General features: G+C 36.7%; 1 non-coding gene across 1 annotated transcript; it reads right to left on the reverse strand.

The window, feature by feature from the left end:
• Nucleotides 1-6941: 6941 nt before the first annotated feature.
• LOC128294774 (small nucleolar RNA R71) lies at nucleotides 6942-7047 on the reverse strand. The gene has a single exon (XR_008285081.1). It is a non-coding gene; the product is annotated as a small nucleolar RNA R71 (small nucleolar RNA).
• Between the last annotated feature and the right edge of the window lie 11401 nt (nucleotides 7048-18448).

Genomic DNA, 18448 nt, shown 5'->3' on the forward strand with positions numbered 1-18448 from the left:
CTAACAAGCAGACGTATATCCAGATGTGAATGGTTGCACAAGTCAAAATCCCACTCCGCCAACCAAACACCACTTCGTCCATCCAGCATACCACATAAGGGCTATGGTAGGCCCATCTACCATGCACACCACATAGAACCATAATAGGTTCGTCCATCCTACACACCAGAATGTGGAAGTATGCTACTTGAGTAACTGTATATAGCTGAGTTGATATACGTATAGAATAGTGCTGTAAACCGCTATACAAAAGTATTGCACTTAAAACAACTAATTTTGTCTTCTTTCTCGTCATAACCAAATCCCAAAATTTTCATGCTATGCAACAATGCACATATTATACAGATAACGTATAGAAACAGACACTAACATTTGCAGTTGAATAGATTCAGATTTGATCACACTTGTATTCTAATATTTAGTTATGACAACAATAACAAACTCATACTTATTTATCACATAAACGAGCAATAAAATTAAAGCCCATAAATGTACATATATACATGAATCAAACTAAATTGAGTCCCAAACACACTTACCGAGGCTTGACTAAGGGTTGGATTACATAGAAATATAAAATAGACAGTTTATGACTCAAAACAAAAATTCTGCAAAATAGGGTGCCCCGGCCGTGTGGAACTGTTTAGGCCATCTGAAGGCCTACATGCCTATGTAGAGGAGACACATGCCCGTGTGACAAATTTATACGGCCGTGTAAGTTGCCTATGTGACTCATTGTCCAAAAATGTCAAAACTAAAGAGAAGAGGAGACACAGCCGTGTGGAGATCTCACATGCCCGTGTTGGTACACATGCCAGTCTGGCCAGGTCGTGTGGTACCAAAAATATCGAAAACCCTAATTTCCCAAACAGGCCACCCTTGTGGTCACAAAACCACACCAAAACATCCTGAAAATCATGCTTTTGATGTTGAAATGATCCCTAACCCATGGTAACCCAGAATTATGCCGAAACATACATAATTTTATGCAATTCAATAACAATACGGTACCTCAAATAACCAATTTCAGAAACACATAAAACGCTATCGAATTCCACCGCAATTCGATACTGAAGTTAAACTGTTTCAGAACACACACCTTAGAACGCGATATCAAGCACCAAGGATCAATTGATTCTCTCTCACCATTCTATTCGGGAACCTCAATTTCACACATAAACTTAAACTATAAGAACTTAAATTAAAAAATAATAGAAACATAAGCAATTCTATCATAAACCCTTACAAACAAAACTTACCTGCTTCACCTATAATAAAACAAAATACACAAGGATGATCAGTCTTAATAGACAACACGTAATGTGAGTGTAAAATGGAAGAAACAAGAAATCAAAAGAACTAAAATTTGGGGAAAGAACCAAAAATTAACAGAGGGAACCAAAAAGGAAAAAAAGGAAAATGAATGGAAACGAACGTGAAATTGAAAAAAAAAACCTCCTCTTTCAAATTTTAAAAGTAAATCTTTAAAAATTAAAAAGCAAAACCAAAATAAATTAATTCTTCAAAACACACATGAGGACTCAAACTCGGAACCCAAAGGTAAACTAAAACACTCACAACCACCGAACCAATAGACTCATTCTAACATTAAGACGTGAAAACCCACTCAAGTGCTCGACCTATTCAATGACCCTAACCACAACCTCAAAACTTCTAACCCTAGATTCTGGGATGTTACATTACAAGAAGCTCTAGGTACACAATTACATTTTAGTACCATATTTCACCCTCAGATGTTCAAACCGAATGTGTGATTCAGATTCTTGAAGATATGCTTCGGTGTTATGTATTAGAATTCGAAGGTAATTGCAAGAAATATTTGTCGTTAGTCGAATTCGCATATAATAATAGTTTTCAGTCAAGCATTAAAATGGCACCGTATGAGGCTTTGTATGGTCGCAAATGTTAAACTCCGTTGTATTGGACTGAGCTCAGTGAGAAAAAGATACATGGAGTTGATTTGATCCGTGAGATTGAAGAAAAAGTGAAAGTGATCCGAAATAGCATGAACCCAGCTTCTAATCATTAGAAATCTAATGTGGATCTTAAACGTAAAGAAATAGAGTTTCAAGTTGGTAACAAAGTATTTTTGAAAGTTTCACCTTGGAAGAAAGTTCTCCAGTTCAGTCGTAAAGGAAAGTTGAGTTCACGATTTATCGGGCCATATGAGATTGCTGAGAGAATCGGGCATGTGATGTATCGATTAGCTTTACCATCAGAATTAGAAAAGATTCACAATCTCTTTCATGTGTCTATGTTACGACGGTACCGATTTGACCCTTCACATGTTATTTCTTCGACTGATATTGAAATTCAGCCTAACATGACTTTTAGTGAAGAATCGATCAGAATTTTGGCATGAGAGGTGAAATAATCAGAACCTCTTTACTGGTAAGATTTTCAAGGAAAAAAATTCTTTTAGGGGGAGAGTTGTAACAGCCCGTTTTCAGTGAAATTGGAATAATGGTTTTGGGATCGCAAATCCGAGGTCAGAAGAAAATTTATTTTAATATTATTTTATGGTCTACATTATGATAGAAATATCACATAAAAATTTCATTAAGAAATTTTACAGATTACATGTCTAATTTGATGAAAATGACCAAATTGCACAATGTGCAAAAGTTAAATTCTAGTAGCTTAAGGTATCAAATAGCTATGGAATTTAAAATTTGAGGTCCTTATATGAAAAATAGACTATTTAGAGGAGTTAGTAGATAAGGATGATTATTCATCATTGGAATTTAGTAAATTATTAAGGTTAATTTTGGAAAGTAAATGATAAAATGATGATAAATAAATAAAATAAAACAAATTATCATCATTTTCATCATCTTTCCTAAAAATAAAACACGGAAACCCTAGCCATGGAAACTTGAAGATCGACAAGATTATTTGGCTTAATTAGGTGAGTATTCTTGTCCTATTTTTAATGATTTTTATGTTTCCGAGATCGTAATAGCTTAATCTAGCTATCTCGAGGATTAATTTGCAAAATTATTAAAGTGTTAGGGTTTTTCCAATGGATGAGTATAGTTCAATTATGAAGTTTTATGGTAGAAAATGAAAGATTGTTGATAGAAAAACAACTTTTGTAAAAAGAATTTTAATGAAATTATGATTTAGGGACTAAATTAAATAAATTCATGGAAAAATTATAAATTTTATGAAATTCATGGGCTGCTATTATTATATATGAAAATCAGCTAGGCTTGAAATAAGGATTAAATTGTATAAATTTTACTTTCCGAGCCTAGGGACAAAATTGTAATTAATTAAAAGTATAGGGGCAAAATTATAATTTTGCTAAAGATATGTATTGGACTGAATTGAATGTGAATTATATTAAATTAAGCTAAATTCATTCGTATAGATCCGAATAGACCTAGTGCGGAATTGGATCGAGGAAAGAAAAAGTATTGGGATTAGTAGCTTACAAATTTATGTATACTTGTCGAAGTAAGTTTGTGTAACTAAATTGTATATTTATATGTTTAAATTGAATGATATGTATGTGAAGTGTATAATTACCATGTATAAGTATTGATCACATAACTAATAAGTATTAAGTCCTGCTTGAACCATGAAAATTCGATAGATACAAATGACATGTCATTAAGGGTTTTTGAATTGGTTATGGTCCTGAATGTGTTGCGAACACACCACAGCTCACAAGATCATCTTGTTATTTAGCTCTTATGAGCATCCTATTATATGGCTCTCATGAGCTTCCCGATATTTGGCTCGCAAGAGCTTCCCGTTATACAACTCACGTGAGCTTCCTGTTACATGGCTCGAAAAAGCTTCCCGATTATATGCTCATACGGGCATACCTGTATATTAATTGATAGATTACATATTTTGTACACTTTGTGTGTACTACCCGTGTATCCAATGATAATTTAAATGGTTCAATGAGTAAATTTTTAATATGAGACAATATAAATTCAAGATGAATTATTACGAGTATATACTTGAAATACATGGATATGATTTGTACATGTTTTATGTACACATGATGTGGAAAGTATATGTATATGGAAATTTGATTATTGTTGAGCTCATACATGTTTCTTGATATTCATATGAAATACATGACTAACATAGTCGATGAGGATAAGTGTTTAGGCTATTGGCTAAATTGCTTTGGATATATCTTGTTTGCTTTCCTTAAATGTGAATAAATGGTAAGTTAAATTCCATGTTATACGAGCTAAGCATAAATACTTACTCTATTTTATTTCCCCTATTTTACGGTAACTCGGAAGCTCGTTAAGGTTGGAAGCTGGTAGGAGCTACATCACACTATCCACGGTTCATTTTGTTATATATAGTAAATTCATTTCAGTTATAATGGCATGTATAGGTTTATTTGGCCAATGATGGCATACAATTGTTTTGTTGAGATTAGCCATTTGAATGGCTTGTTTTTGATATATTTTGATATGTATATATAGATGGCCTTGTCATGTTGGATATGTGTTGATAAGGTTACATGATGATAAAATTATAGATATGTTGATGTTTGGTTTCCAATTTGAATGTTTGGTATAAATTTGCATATATGAGTATTTGGTCAATTTGGTAAGTATGAATACTTGGATATATGTGGTTATATGTCATGTATAAGACTTGGTTTTGGCTTGATTTGAATGCCTTGATATAGTTTGTTGATGTCCAAAGATGTTTGGTTAGGTTGTTGGCAAATTGGGTGAGAAATATGGCTTGGAAATGACCTATTTTTGTCCATACAGGTAGAGACACGGGTGTGTATCTCAGCCGTGTGTGACACATGGTCAGATGACACGAATGTGTGTCCCTTGTATCTTAAATTTTCACAAAACAGAATGCTCACATGGCCTAGCACACAGGCGTGTTGATAAACCGTAATTTATACATATTTTTACCCCATGTTTAATGCATTTTATGGATGGTTCCCCATTAGAATTGGTGAATTCAATGCTCCTAATGCTTTAACTTCATGTTTTATACTTAGGAGAGCATAGGAGAGTGAAAGGAATGAGAAATGGGCCAAAAACGGAGAAAATGGGCCAAAGTACGAAATCAACACGGCCTGGACCCCTTCACACGGGCAGACCAAACGGCCGCGTCAATTTGTGAGGCTCGAGCACAGCTTGAAGTAATCAACCCTGAACGTGTCCCTGCCGAGCCCAAGTTGAGTCCAATTCAAAAAAGGCTAATTGTGAGGGCTCTTAGGCATTCCAAAGCATATAAATACACCCTAGAGGAGGAAGAAAAGGGACACAGAGAATAAGAGGTAAGAAATTACTCCAAGGAAGCCAATTGATCCATCTCAGAAGCCGGATTCATCATCAAGACTGAAGATCTGTCCTCAATTCCCCTGCAGGAGTTTTCAGTTTTCTTTATGTTTTGTATTCTTTATTATTCTGAGATGTTTTCTTATTTAGTTATGAACTAAATCCCCTAAATACCTAAAGGGAATGAAACCTAAGACGAATCTTGTTATTATTTTCTGAATCGTATGATAAATATTTAACTTGTTCTTAATTATATGTTCTCAATTCTTGTTTTGATATCTCAGGATACTGATTCAAGATAAGCTCTTATTTAGAGGAGGAATAGACCCTGTCTAAGAGTACATTAGTCATAATTAAGCGGAGTTGATTGCGCACCTAGAAATAGGGTGACAAGATTTTGCCGGATTAAGGTGAAACCTAATAAGGGATCCATAGATCGAGTTAATGCAACCCTAGAGTGTTAATTAGAGAAAAGTCTTGGTTATTCAATCTAGGGATTAGACGTTATTAGTCTTGAATAGGGATAATAACATAACTTAGGGATCTCTATGGAACAAGTTGAATGAATAAATCGTAAGATTCAGAGCCAGAATAACAAATAAAGTCTAGGCGGATTTTTCCTTAGGTATTATCTTAAGTCAATCGATTTTCCCAAAAGCAAATTCCCCAATTCTTTTCTCTGTGAGTTCTTAGTTTAGATAATTAGTTAATTAAAACAAAAACCCATTTATTCTTAGGCTAGATAATAAAAAAGACAGTTACTACTAGTACTTTTAGTTCCTTTGGGTTCGACAATCCGGTCTTGCTAAAACTATACTACTATTCGATAGGTACGCTTGCCTTCATCGCGATAACAGTTAGTTAAAGAATGAGTAATTATAAATATTTAAAACCTATCACGAAATCACGCAATCAAGTTTTCGGTGTTGTTGCCGGGGAATTAAGATATTAGTAACGCTTAATTTTTATTACTTTAGCCATTTATTTTTCTTGCAATTTAATTTAATTTTATATTATTATTATTTATTAATTTACTTATTCCCTCTCTTGGCAGGTTTTTATAGTTTATGACTAGAAGAAACCCGTCAAGACCATTACTTTTTGATGAAGAAATCGATCGTACAGTTCACAGAAATCAAAGAGAAATAAGGCGAAGCTTACAATACACAGAGAACGAGCAAGAAGACTATACTCAATCCCCAAATGAAGAGATGGCTAAAAACCAAGGCAATCAGCTACCTCTTGCAATTACGATTAATTAAAATCCTGCTTTATGCACTATGTATGATTATGCTAATCCTTTCTTAACAGGAACTGAATCGAACATAGTTAGACCTGCTGTAACTGTAAATACATTTGAATTAAAACCTAACACTATTCAAATGATACAACAATTGGTTCAGTTTGATGGTTTGCAGGATGAGGATCCTAACGCTCATTTAGCCAACTTTTTAGAACTATGCGATACATTTAAAATCAATGGCATTTCTGATGATGCCATACGTCTTTGGTTGTTTCCCTTTTCATTGAGGAACAAAGCTAAAAAGTGGTTGAACTTGTTACCACGAGGGTCAATTACTACTTGGGAACAAATGACCGAAAAATTCTTACTAAAATATTTTTCGCCGGTTAAAACGGCTAAATTACATAATGATATCTCTTCTTTTGTGCAGATGGATTTAGAAACACTCTACGATGCATGGGAGAGATACAAGGACTTACTGAGAAGGTGCCCTCACCATGGGTTACCACTTTGGCTCCAAGTACAAACATTCTACAATGGTCTGAATCCTTCGACTCGGCAAATGGTTGACCCAGCTACTGGCAGAACCATCAATAATAAAATACCTGAAGATACCTATGAGTTTATTGAGGATATGTCACTGAATAACTATCAATGGCAAGTCATGAGGACAAAGCCAACGAAAATAGATGGCGTTTATAACGTCGATTCAGTCACCATACTCTCTAATCAGGTAGAACTATTAAATAAAAAGATTGATGGTTTTCTAAGTTCTTCATAGGTTCACCTAGTAATGCAGTACGAAGCAAGTAGGGGTGGAACAAGCCATTCGGAATACCAACCTTATGGCCACAACATGGATCACGAGAAATTAAATTACACGGGTAATAATCCTCGACCTCAAAACAATCCCTATAGTAACACTTATAATGCAGGTTGGAGGAGCCATCCCAATTTTTCATAGGGCGGTCAAGGAAATCAAAGACCACAACATCCTCTGGGTTTTCAGTAACCACCCTACCAACAAGACAAGAAGCCAAACCTTGAAGAGATGCTCTCAAAGTTTATATCGGTCTCAGAAACCAGTTTTCAGAACACCGAGACAGCACTTAAAAATCAACAAGCGTCAATTCAAGGGCTCGAAACTCAGATAGGCCAGCTTTCCAAACTAATCTCTGAACGACCACAAGGTAGTTTGCGAAGTAATACCGAACCTAACCCAAGGGACTAGCTCCATGCAATTAATATTCAAGATGACGAAGGAGTCGTTGAGCCTGAACCAGAACCGAGGCAAGAAACTGTGGTAAACAAAGGTCAAGGTGAGGTAGATCAAAATACAAACAAATCGGTGAATGTCGAATATAAACCTCGTGTGCCATACCCCAACGTGACAATGAATGACCGCTCAGATGAACAATTTGGTAAATTCCTTAAACTCTTAAAAAATTACATATTAACTTATCGTTTATTGAAGCCCTATTGTAGATGCCAAATGCAATGAAATTCTTAAAAGAACTTTTAGCAAATAAGCGGAAGTTGGACGAGGCGTCACATGTGGAGTTAAACGAAGTGTGCTCAGCTATTCTGAAAAATAAGCTACCGAACAAACTAAAAGATCTAGGGAGTTTTACGATTCCTTGCTTAATTGGTAGTTTAGATGTTAATAATGCATTAGCTGGCTAGTATCAACGTAATCCCAAATAACTAGGTCTTGGGAAACCCAAACAGACTAGGATAAGTATTCAATTAGCAGATAAAACTATAAGATTTCCTAGGGGTATTATTGAAGATGTGCTAGTGAAAATCGACAAATTTATATTTCCGGTTGGCTTCATTGTTTTAGACAAAGAGGAGGATAGCAACACTCCTTTAATTCTAGGAAGGCCCTTTTTGTAACTGCTAAAACAATTATTGATGTTGGCACAGGTGAGCTCACGCTTCGCGTAGGAGATGAAACACTCACCCTTCAAGCTCGCAATTCTAACAACATATCGGGAATTAAAGGTGATTGTCTAAACCATTCTATTAAAACTAACCACATGATACAACCCACTTTGTAGGAGATAAGTCTGAAGGAAGTACATGAGCCACTATCAAACAATAGTAAAGGATCTATTCATGAAGAATGAAGGCTACAAATAGAGGAGCTAGATGAATGGCGAACATATAAACCTAGAACACATGATAAACCATAATTAAGCCAGAACGAGCTTGATACCTCTCAAAATCAACATAAAGTTGGAGATAAAGTCTTATTAGATGCCACAGATCCCTACATTGCCACTACCACACCGAATGAAGAAATACCTTTTACAGTACTCAGCATTTTCCCATTCGGTACGGTCGAGGTGAGTCATCCCAAGTTCAGCACTTTTAAGGTAAACAACACCCGTTTAAAACCTTATTTTGATAAGATTGAAAGCAGGAATGAGGAGAATAAACTCCTCGAAGCACTATGATCATTCAACAAAGAGGTAAGTCGAGCTTAGACTATAAATAAGCTCTGCTCAGAAGGCAACCCGAGCACTAACTGTATTAAACTCTTTAAATTTTAGTCTTCAACATCTAACTTACTAACAGAACACTTGAATACAGGTTTTCCACAGAGACAAGGCCAAGCACACAGGCGTGCTTATGGCCTTGCGAAAATAGGGGCAAGGCTTTCCCCAAACACGGGCTGTGATAAAATGCCACGGCCGTGCGACACGGCCGTGTGCCCACATACGCCCAAGGAGCACGGGCGTGTACAAGATGTTAGACGCACCCAAATTCAAAATTCGTGAATCGCACGGGAAAATATTGGGGAACACGAGCTTGTTCCCTGGCCGTATGGCCAAAAATCTATAAATACCCTGCACTATTCACTTTCTTCCTCATTCAAAAACCCTAACCCTAGCCACTGCAACTCCAGACGGCCTCTTTGCAACGCCCTTGTGCCGCCTCCAACTTTATTTTTGACACTCAATCTCTCTCCCTTAGCGTTTGTTTACTCCTTACACTTCTATTTTACTTATTTCTAATGTTTAGTATCAACATAATCCTCCCATTTTTTGAACTTATTTTCATTTTGCTCATTATTTTATCATTTAATTTGCATTCTTAGGTAGTTGTCATACATTTTGTGTTAAATTGAGTTATTAGAGAAACCTCATGCCCATGACATTGCTATGTTTATTCTCATACTATTACCATGCCAATATCTATCATTTAATTTGAATTCTGAGGGTAGTTATCATACATTCCATGTTAACTCAAGGCTAGGAAAACCTCATACCGATTACATCTCTATTCTCACACCCATTGTTATTATGGTTGAGTATGCTTTATATTAGTAGTCTTGGCTGAAATAAGTTAATTCAAATTCATGATTTATTTCTTCGAACTTCTTTACCTATTATGATTATTTGGTTTTTTGTAGGTATACAATGTCGTCTTTAAGAGGAAAGAAAACCGTTATCCCTGTCTCGAAGAAGAGAAAGGGAGCGTCATCTTCCGTGGATCCAACTACGGAGATTCATCACCCTCTCCTGCAGTTTCCCCGAGGGCCCCAAGAAGAGCTCTTCCAAATACTTTGGGCCTGACCTTTAATTGCGGGCCGCTGCATCGACTGGGCTACTGTAGAACAAGTTTAGTTGGCTGATTCGATTCAAGCCCTCCTAACCGCCGACCCTTGGAAGCTATTCATCGAGCCAACATACCTTGAACTCAAGATAGAAATATGCTCAGCATTCCATCTTCAGACCGTAATGATGAACTACGATGATCCCGGCACGGTCCAATTTTTCCTGGGCGGATTAATCCACCAGCTAAGCGTCCCAGAGTTCGGTGCTGCGCTGGGCTTATACAAGGAAGAGTTCAAGGAGGAGAATGATTTAGACACTTTCAGTCGTCACATACACTTCTCCCCCTTGAGGTGCTTGCACACTTTGGCCCCTGGTGCAGCCTCCTACATCCTAGCCATTCCAAGGCATCAGTTCTCCCACCATCCCTGCGGTACTTACACGCTATTTTAGCTCACACGATTATAGGAAGGCAAGAGATCACTTGCGTCGTCAACACCCACGACACCTACTTCTTATGGTGCATATCGTACGGGCACGTCATCAACCTTGCCTATTTTATCACCCTCGCGATTCAGCAGCAGATAGAGAGACATAGGAAGGGAGTCATCTCCATCGGCCCTTATGTGACTTGGCTGGTGCGACACTTCAGGATCCTCAACACCGTGGCCTAAGAATCATCCCTCACCCTCATCAGCCAGATTTCTCCACAAGGCATCTTGAGCATGCTTATCATGACGATGATCGAGACGCACTGAGGAACCTACACTCCCAGTATCGTCTCACCCAATCTACCGAGGAGGAGTCCTACGAGGACATTCCTAATGATGCCCCCCATAGCACGAGGACCCACTGACTCAGCCACCACCACCCTCTCGTCCAGTTCATGCGGCGGCTTGACATGCTGACATATCCGAATGCCTCACTCGATTCGAGCAACAGTGTTTTCAATGTTTTGACAACATTGATGCTACTCTACAGCAGATTTGTCAGCACCTCCACATCTCATCTCTAGTCCCACCTCGCGAACCATCCAGCGATGAAGATGTTTAAAAACATTTATTTATTATTTATTATTTTTTATTTTTATTACAACTACTTTTTATTTTTATTTTTAGTTGATTTTAGAATTTTATTTTTAATTATTAATTTTGGTTATTTCTTTCTGAGTAATTACTCTCCCTAACATTACCTAAAAAGTTCCTGATTTTATCACAGTTATATAGAGCTCTTAAGCTCATCATCGCATAGGAACTAAAAACTCCACCAAGAAAGGTTCTCCACGACTGTCATGTCCACGACCATAGCTACCAATAGATACAATATTCTTTTGGCGTAGGACATATAGACTAATGAACCTCTACGACCGTCGAAGTATCCTCCTACACCCTTGAACCAATTACTTTCCAAAACTCTAGTGCGAGGAATTCATCATACAGGGAGTTTCACTTCTCTCCCTCTCTTATTCTTATACTCTAATATCTATCTTTGTACATTGAGCGCAATATACATCTTAAGTGTGGGGGATATTTATTTATCATTATCAGAAAAATCCCAAAATTACTACCTTGTTCTCTTGAAAAGCTCTCATATCATATTTAGGATAAATTTTGATTGATATATCTTGAATTAAAACATAGGCAATTATGAATTAATTGTTTAAACTTTAAGATATTAGGGAATCAAGCATGATAAGTTGATTTTTAAGAATTTAAAATCTTAGGTTGTTTCCCCAAAGTTTAGGTATTACTTTGAATTGGAATTCGCAAGTTCTTAACATCAAAAAGCCATAATTTTTGTGAGATTTTTGAGCCTTTTGAGCATCTATTAATTCTTTCATGCTCACTTTTATTATTGCTTTGAGTGCAACAGTATTGAACTGTTATTCTAGAACTTGCTTGATTATGCATGTCGAGACCACACCATTTGATTTGATATGTCAAAATGATTAAGGCACTTAGGATTAACCCACTCATGCCACGAAAAGCCTACCTCTACGATTAACCCCTAGTAACACCTCTTGAGCCTAAAACGCCATTCCTTGTATTACCCTTAATATTAACCATTAACCCATTATTGTTGAAATCCCCCTAATTAATTTGATCCCTATTTTTGTCGAGATCTGAGTTGGAAATTTGCTTAGCTATATTTTCTTCCATTTAGTCTATATAATTTAACTTGTTCTTAAAAAAAAAATTATGTAAACATATTAGTAATTCCATATTCTGAGAAGAAGCTTTGTTGTACGCAAGTGAAGATTAACTCTTTTTCTAGTTAGGCAACTTTTTAATTCAATCTCGATTCTAACCCTTTCTTTCAGCTTGTGACCATACCCCTAACCAAGCCTCATTACAACCCTATAAATACCTTTTGATTGATGTATCATCTTAAATTATAGTGGTGGAGATTTGATTCTCATGCAAGCCTTTGGTAATGCCTTTTCACTATTGACTATTGAGTGCTTCTTTTATTGTCCTTAAACACCTCGAGTGATTTGAGTGAATCTTTAGTGAGGATGTGAAACTCTGTGATATTCTGGATTAAAGGTAATTACTTAGATGAGGGGAGACACCTATGTTTTCGGAGTAAAAATGCTCAACTTGGAATGATTGAAACTTTTATGTTCTTTTAGTTGAATTCTCAATGTATGATTACTTATGGATTAATGTAAGATATTAGTGATAGAAGTATAATTTGAGAAGAATTTAATTTGAATATGAGTTGAGAATTTTGCTTGAGGACAAGCAAATGCTTAAGTGTGGGGGGTATTTGATAAATCATAATTTATACATATTTTTACCCCATGTTTAATGCATTTTATGGATGGTTCCCCTTTAGAATTGGTGAATTCGATGCTCCTAATGCTTTAATTTCATGTTTTACACTTAGGAGAGCATAGGAGAGTGAAAGGAATGAGAAACGGGCCAAAAACAGATAAAATGGGCCAAAGTACGAAATCAACACGCCTGGACCCTCTCACACAGGCAGACCACACGACCGTGTCAATTTGGCAGGCACGAGCACAGCCTAAAGTAATTGAACACGGGCATGTCCCTACCGAGCCCAAGTTGAGTCCAATTCAGAAAAGGCTAATTTTGAGGGCTCTTAGGCATTCCAAAGCCTATAAATACACCCTAGAGGAGGAAAGAAACAGACACAGAGAATAGGTAAGGAATTACTCCAAGGAAGCCGATTGATCCATCTCAGAAGCTGGATTCATCATCAAGACTGAAGATCTCTCCTCAATTTCCCTTCAGGAGTTTTGGGTTTTCTTTATATTTTATATTCTTTATTATTCTGAGATGTTTTCTTATTTAGTTATGAACTAAATCCCCTAGATACCTAAGGGGAATGAAACCTAAGACGAATCTTGTTATTATTTTCTAAATCGTATGATAAATATTTAACTTGTTCTTAATTATGTGTTCCTAATTCTTGTTTTGATATCTCAGGATACTGATTCAAAATAAGCTCTTATTCAGAGGAGGAATAGACCCTGTCTAAGAGTACATTTTTCATAATTAAGCAAAGTTGATTGCGCGCCTAGAAATAGGGTAACAAGATTTTACCAGATTAGGGTGAAACCTAATAAGGGGATCCATTGTAACACCCCGAATTTGGGCCTAGAAGTATTGGACCTTGAGTGTGGGTTTGTAAGGAGGTTATATATAGGTATTTAATTGTGCAATGAAATGACACAATTAAATGTCCGCTTTGGTGGTTAATGGCCCTGAGAAGTGTTAGAGAAATCTTGGGTTCAAACTTGGGCTTTAGCAAAAATTTTGGTATTAAGTGAAAAAAAAAACATGGATGCTTGGATGAGGGTTTTAAATTATTGTGTTAAATAAATGACACAAAAAGCCTTGTGGCTTAGTGGCAAGTAGCGTGTGGAGCATTTAAGGGAGGCATAGGTTGAATCCCATGGCAAGCAAAGAGCATTTATTTTGCTAACAGGAGCGGCAAGAGTTGGTGTTAAATTTAAACTCTAATGTTGGAGGATCCCACATCGGGAAGCTAATATAAGAGTGGTTGTGAAGTCGGCTTTAAATAGAGGAACCATGAGGAGAGTAAATGTACCTTTCTTGGTGATCCTTTTCACATTTGTATGGCGTGCTCGTTTGGGTTGGGCGTCGGCTAAAGGTGCTCGGAGTGTGGATTAACTCGGTCTCCTATCGTGTGTATTTCTTACTACTCTAGGCTGTAGGATGGCTACTTGGGCCATGATGGGCGAAAGGGGTCATGTGGGCCTAATAGGCCTACAGGCCCAATTGGATAAGTTATTTGATTGTGTAGTAAATATTGGGCTAGGCTAGGTGAATCTCATATTTGTGGCTAGATTTGGGCTAAAAGGGCCACACGAGCGTGTGGGCCCATTTGGGCCGAGAATAGGCTTTAGGCCCATTCGTATTGTTATCCCTGTTTAGAATACTTTAGTTTACTAAAATTTACCGAAATACCTTCGACTTGTAAAATTACCAAAGTACCCCCGATTTACAGAATTACTATTTTACCCCTAATTTACATAATTACCGTTTTACCCCTGATTTATATAATTATCGTTTTACCCTCGACTTACAGAATTACCGTTTTACCCTCGATTTACTGAATTACTGTTTTACCCTTGATTTATAGAATTATTATTTTACCCTTGATTTACAGAATTATTGTTTTACCCTCGATTTATAGAATTACTGTTTTACCCTCGATTTATAGAATTATTGTTTTACCCTCGATTTACAAAATTACTAAAATACCCTTGATTTGTGAAATTACCGAAAAACCCTCAATTTGAAAAATTACCAAAATACCCCTAATTTACAAAGTTACAGAAATACCCTTGACTTTCTAAAAATTATAGAAATACCATTGGTTTACAAAATTACTGAAATACCTTTAGTTTGTTGATTTACCAAAACACCCTTGTAGGATGAAATGACTAAAATACCCCTAAAAGGTAAAAAGACCGTAAAGCCCTTGTAGGGTAAAGTGACCGTAATACCCCTGTATGGTAAAATGACGAATATGCCCTTATGTTCCGTAGGACTGATGTGCTTAGGATTTACATATATTGATATTAGATTAGTTAAGTTTGAGTGACAGGTGGTGGTTATTGTAGGCGATTGATTTTGGAAACGTTTCAACTTCAACCCGTAATGGTGTGTACTAACCTCGTAATAGCTTAGATTAATATTTCTTTGAAAAGTTGAAAGCTTCATATTTTAGTGATTCGGGAATTAATATTTAGATCTATTTTCTACGCACGTTTGAGTTGGATTCACAACGGATATGGGGTAGGAAGGTATTTGGAACGTCTTCAACCAGTAGATCTCTTGGTAAGTATTCGAACCTTCTTTCCATTTGTATCTTGTGGTTTAAGAAAAGTTGAAAACCCCTCTGTCGACTAAGGCTAAAAGGGTTTTTGGTGTTATTTGGTTTGTTGGTGCTAGTGAGGATTAAAGGCTACCGATCGAGGAGTGTGTTAAAAGCTTGGATCATTAGAGTGACTAAATCTAGTCATCAACTTCGGCAAAGGTATGAACCCAAGGGCCATTGGGGATGGTGACCGAATGTGTAAGTGATGATAATAGGTAGTTTTCGATTTGGTTTAATATTAACATGGTCTAATCTATAAGTGGTTGATTATAGGAGAAATCGCATAGGAGATCTCGTCAAGGAATATCGCAAATCAGGTGTGTAACGAACCCTTTTTCATAGCTTAAAGTGATAAATGCCGAAAATAAATGCCGAAATTCGGCATTTTGGGACTTGTGAGCAAGCTTAACGCTCACTAGCTAGTTAGAATCGATGAGATGATGATTGGGAACAATGGAAACGGTAAGGACGTGTTTTTGGCGTTCACGGTAAGTTGGGCCTCGAGGGGCTGAAATAGGGCCCAATAGGCTTTCGACCCATTTGGATAAAAATTGGTAGAAAACGGAAATCTGTTAAATTGCCTGTTAAGACTATTAATACTATTATAGATATAGGCTAAATGGGCCTAGATGACAAAATCGGCTAAGTAGGGCCCATTAGGGTTTTAGGCCCAATAACTCGGTTTAGATTAAAGTGGGCTAGAAACGCGGTTTACACAAATGAATAGTTAGTAATCGATGATGAACATGGAACAATCCCTAATTTTGGTAAAATTACGATATTACCCTTATAATATGAAAATGACCATTTTGCCTCTAGGTAAAAATGACCATTATACCCCTAGGGTTTATATATGAACTTAATGCATGGGATTTTGATAAACATGATATGTATGATATGCACATGAGATGTTCATAAATGCATTGGGTTGGGTTTTATATGGATGGAGGAAGTGCAAAGGGCTTATGCCCCCATTATTAAAGGGCTTATGCCTCAGTTATCAAAAGGGCTTATGCCCCAGTTATTAAAGGGCTTATGCCCCAATGATCAAAAGGGCTTACGCCCCAGGTTATTAAAGGGCTTTTGCCCCGATTATTAAAAGAGGTAAGGCCTCCGGTTATATGATAAGCGACTATCTTTGCCGGTGGAGAGTTATGGCGGGGTGGGTCGAGTTAATCCCACATGGTGTCTGGTTGGTACGGTGGAGAGTAATGGATGGTGGGTTGAGTAGTCTCCCAAATGGGTTTGCATACATTCATTGGTATTTCATGTGATATTGAAATGGGCTTGCATTCTTTCATTGACATTATATGTGATATTGAAATGGGCCTATGGGCCATACCGTTTCTGATAAAGGCTTCGCCCAAGAATATGAAATATGAAACGGCTTGACCCAGTGTTATGAAATATGAAATATGAAAAGGGCTATGGCCCAATACATGTTTGAGATTGGATTTGGGCTTAGACCCAACAGTTATTATTGTTTTGGGCTCGAAAGGGGCTTGTTGCACATCGAGTTTCCAAACTCACCCCTTTCCTTAACCTTGCGGTGAGCCTTAATATGGGGACTTGGGCGGAGGATTGAGTAGCCACGGTGATCGCTTTTGGACCTTTAAATAAGTGTTGGTTTTCATTTAATTTCCTTTAATTATTATTTATTTTTGGGTTGTAATAAGGCCATTTTTAACTTTTCTTTTATTTCTTTTCGGGATTATTTTAATTTTAATAACTTCAAACCTGGTTGATAATTATTCAAATGGGCTAGACTTAGGACGTGTTTTCAAAACGATACTTGTTTTCAAAAGAGTTCAACACCAAGATTAATCGATTTATCAAAGTCGTTCACTTAAACAAACTTAAACTCGATATAACAAAGTGTGGCTATGGTTGTGGGCATGTCTAGGATTGGATCCAATCAAAGAGCTTGGTACTTAAGCAGCCTTCATGGCTCACCTCCTCTGTTACGGATTCCTACCTGGTGCCTAGCTCCCATTCACTTTGTTAGCTTAACAAAAGTCGGTTTTTAAAGCACTAAAATGAAACATGGGTTTTTAACTTCAATGTGGCACATTAGATTCGGCCATAACGTCTGGGCCGGGTTTGGGTTGTTACATCCATAGATCGAGTTAATGCAACCCTAGAGTGTTAATTAGAGAAACGTCTCAGTTATTCAATCTAAGGATTAGTTATTAGTCTTGAATAGGGATAATAACATAACTTAGGGATCTCTACGGAACAAGTTGAATGAATAAATCGTCTGATTCGGAGCTAGAATAACAAGTAAAGTCTAGGTGGATTTTTCCTTAGGTATAAGTCAATCGATTTTCCCGAAAGAAAATTCCGCAATTCTTTTCTCTGTGAGTTCTTAGTTTAGATAATTAGTTAATTAAAACAAAAACCCCTTTATTCTTAGGCTAGATAATAAAAAGACAGTTACTACTAGTACTTTTAGTTCCTTTGGGTTCGACAATCTAGTCTTGCTAAAACTATACTACTGTTCGATAGGTACGCTTGCCTTCATCGTGATAATAGTTAGTTAAAGAACGAGTAATTATAAATATTTAAAACCTATCACGAAATCACGCAATCAAGTTTTTGGCGTCGTTGCCGGGGAACTAAGATATTAGGAACGCTCAATTTTTATTACTTTAGCCATTTATTTTTCTTGCAATTTAATTTATTTTTATATTATTATTATTCATTAATTTACTTTTTCCCTCTCTTGGCAGGTTTTTATAGTTTATGACTAGAAGAAACCCGTCAGGACCATTACTTTTTGACGAAGAAATCGATCGTACAGTTCGCAGAAATCAAAGAGAAATAAGGTGAAGCTTACAATACACAGAGTACGAGCAAGAAGACGATACTCAATCCCCAACCGAAGAGGTGGCTGAAAACCAAGGCAATCAGCTACCTCCTGTAATTGTAGTTAATCAAAATCCTGCTCCACTCACTATGTATGATTATGCTAA

This window comes from Gossypium arboreum, chromosome 6, assembly GCF_025698485.1.
Source record: "Gossypium arboreum isolate Shixiya-1 chromosome 6, ASM2569848v2, whole genome shotgun sequence".
Taxonomy (NCBI): domain Eukaryota; kingdom Viridiplantae; phylum Streptophyta; class Magnoliopsida; order Malvales; family Malvaceae; genus Gossypium; species Gossypium arboreum.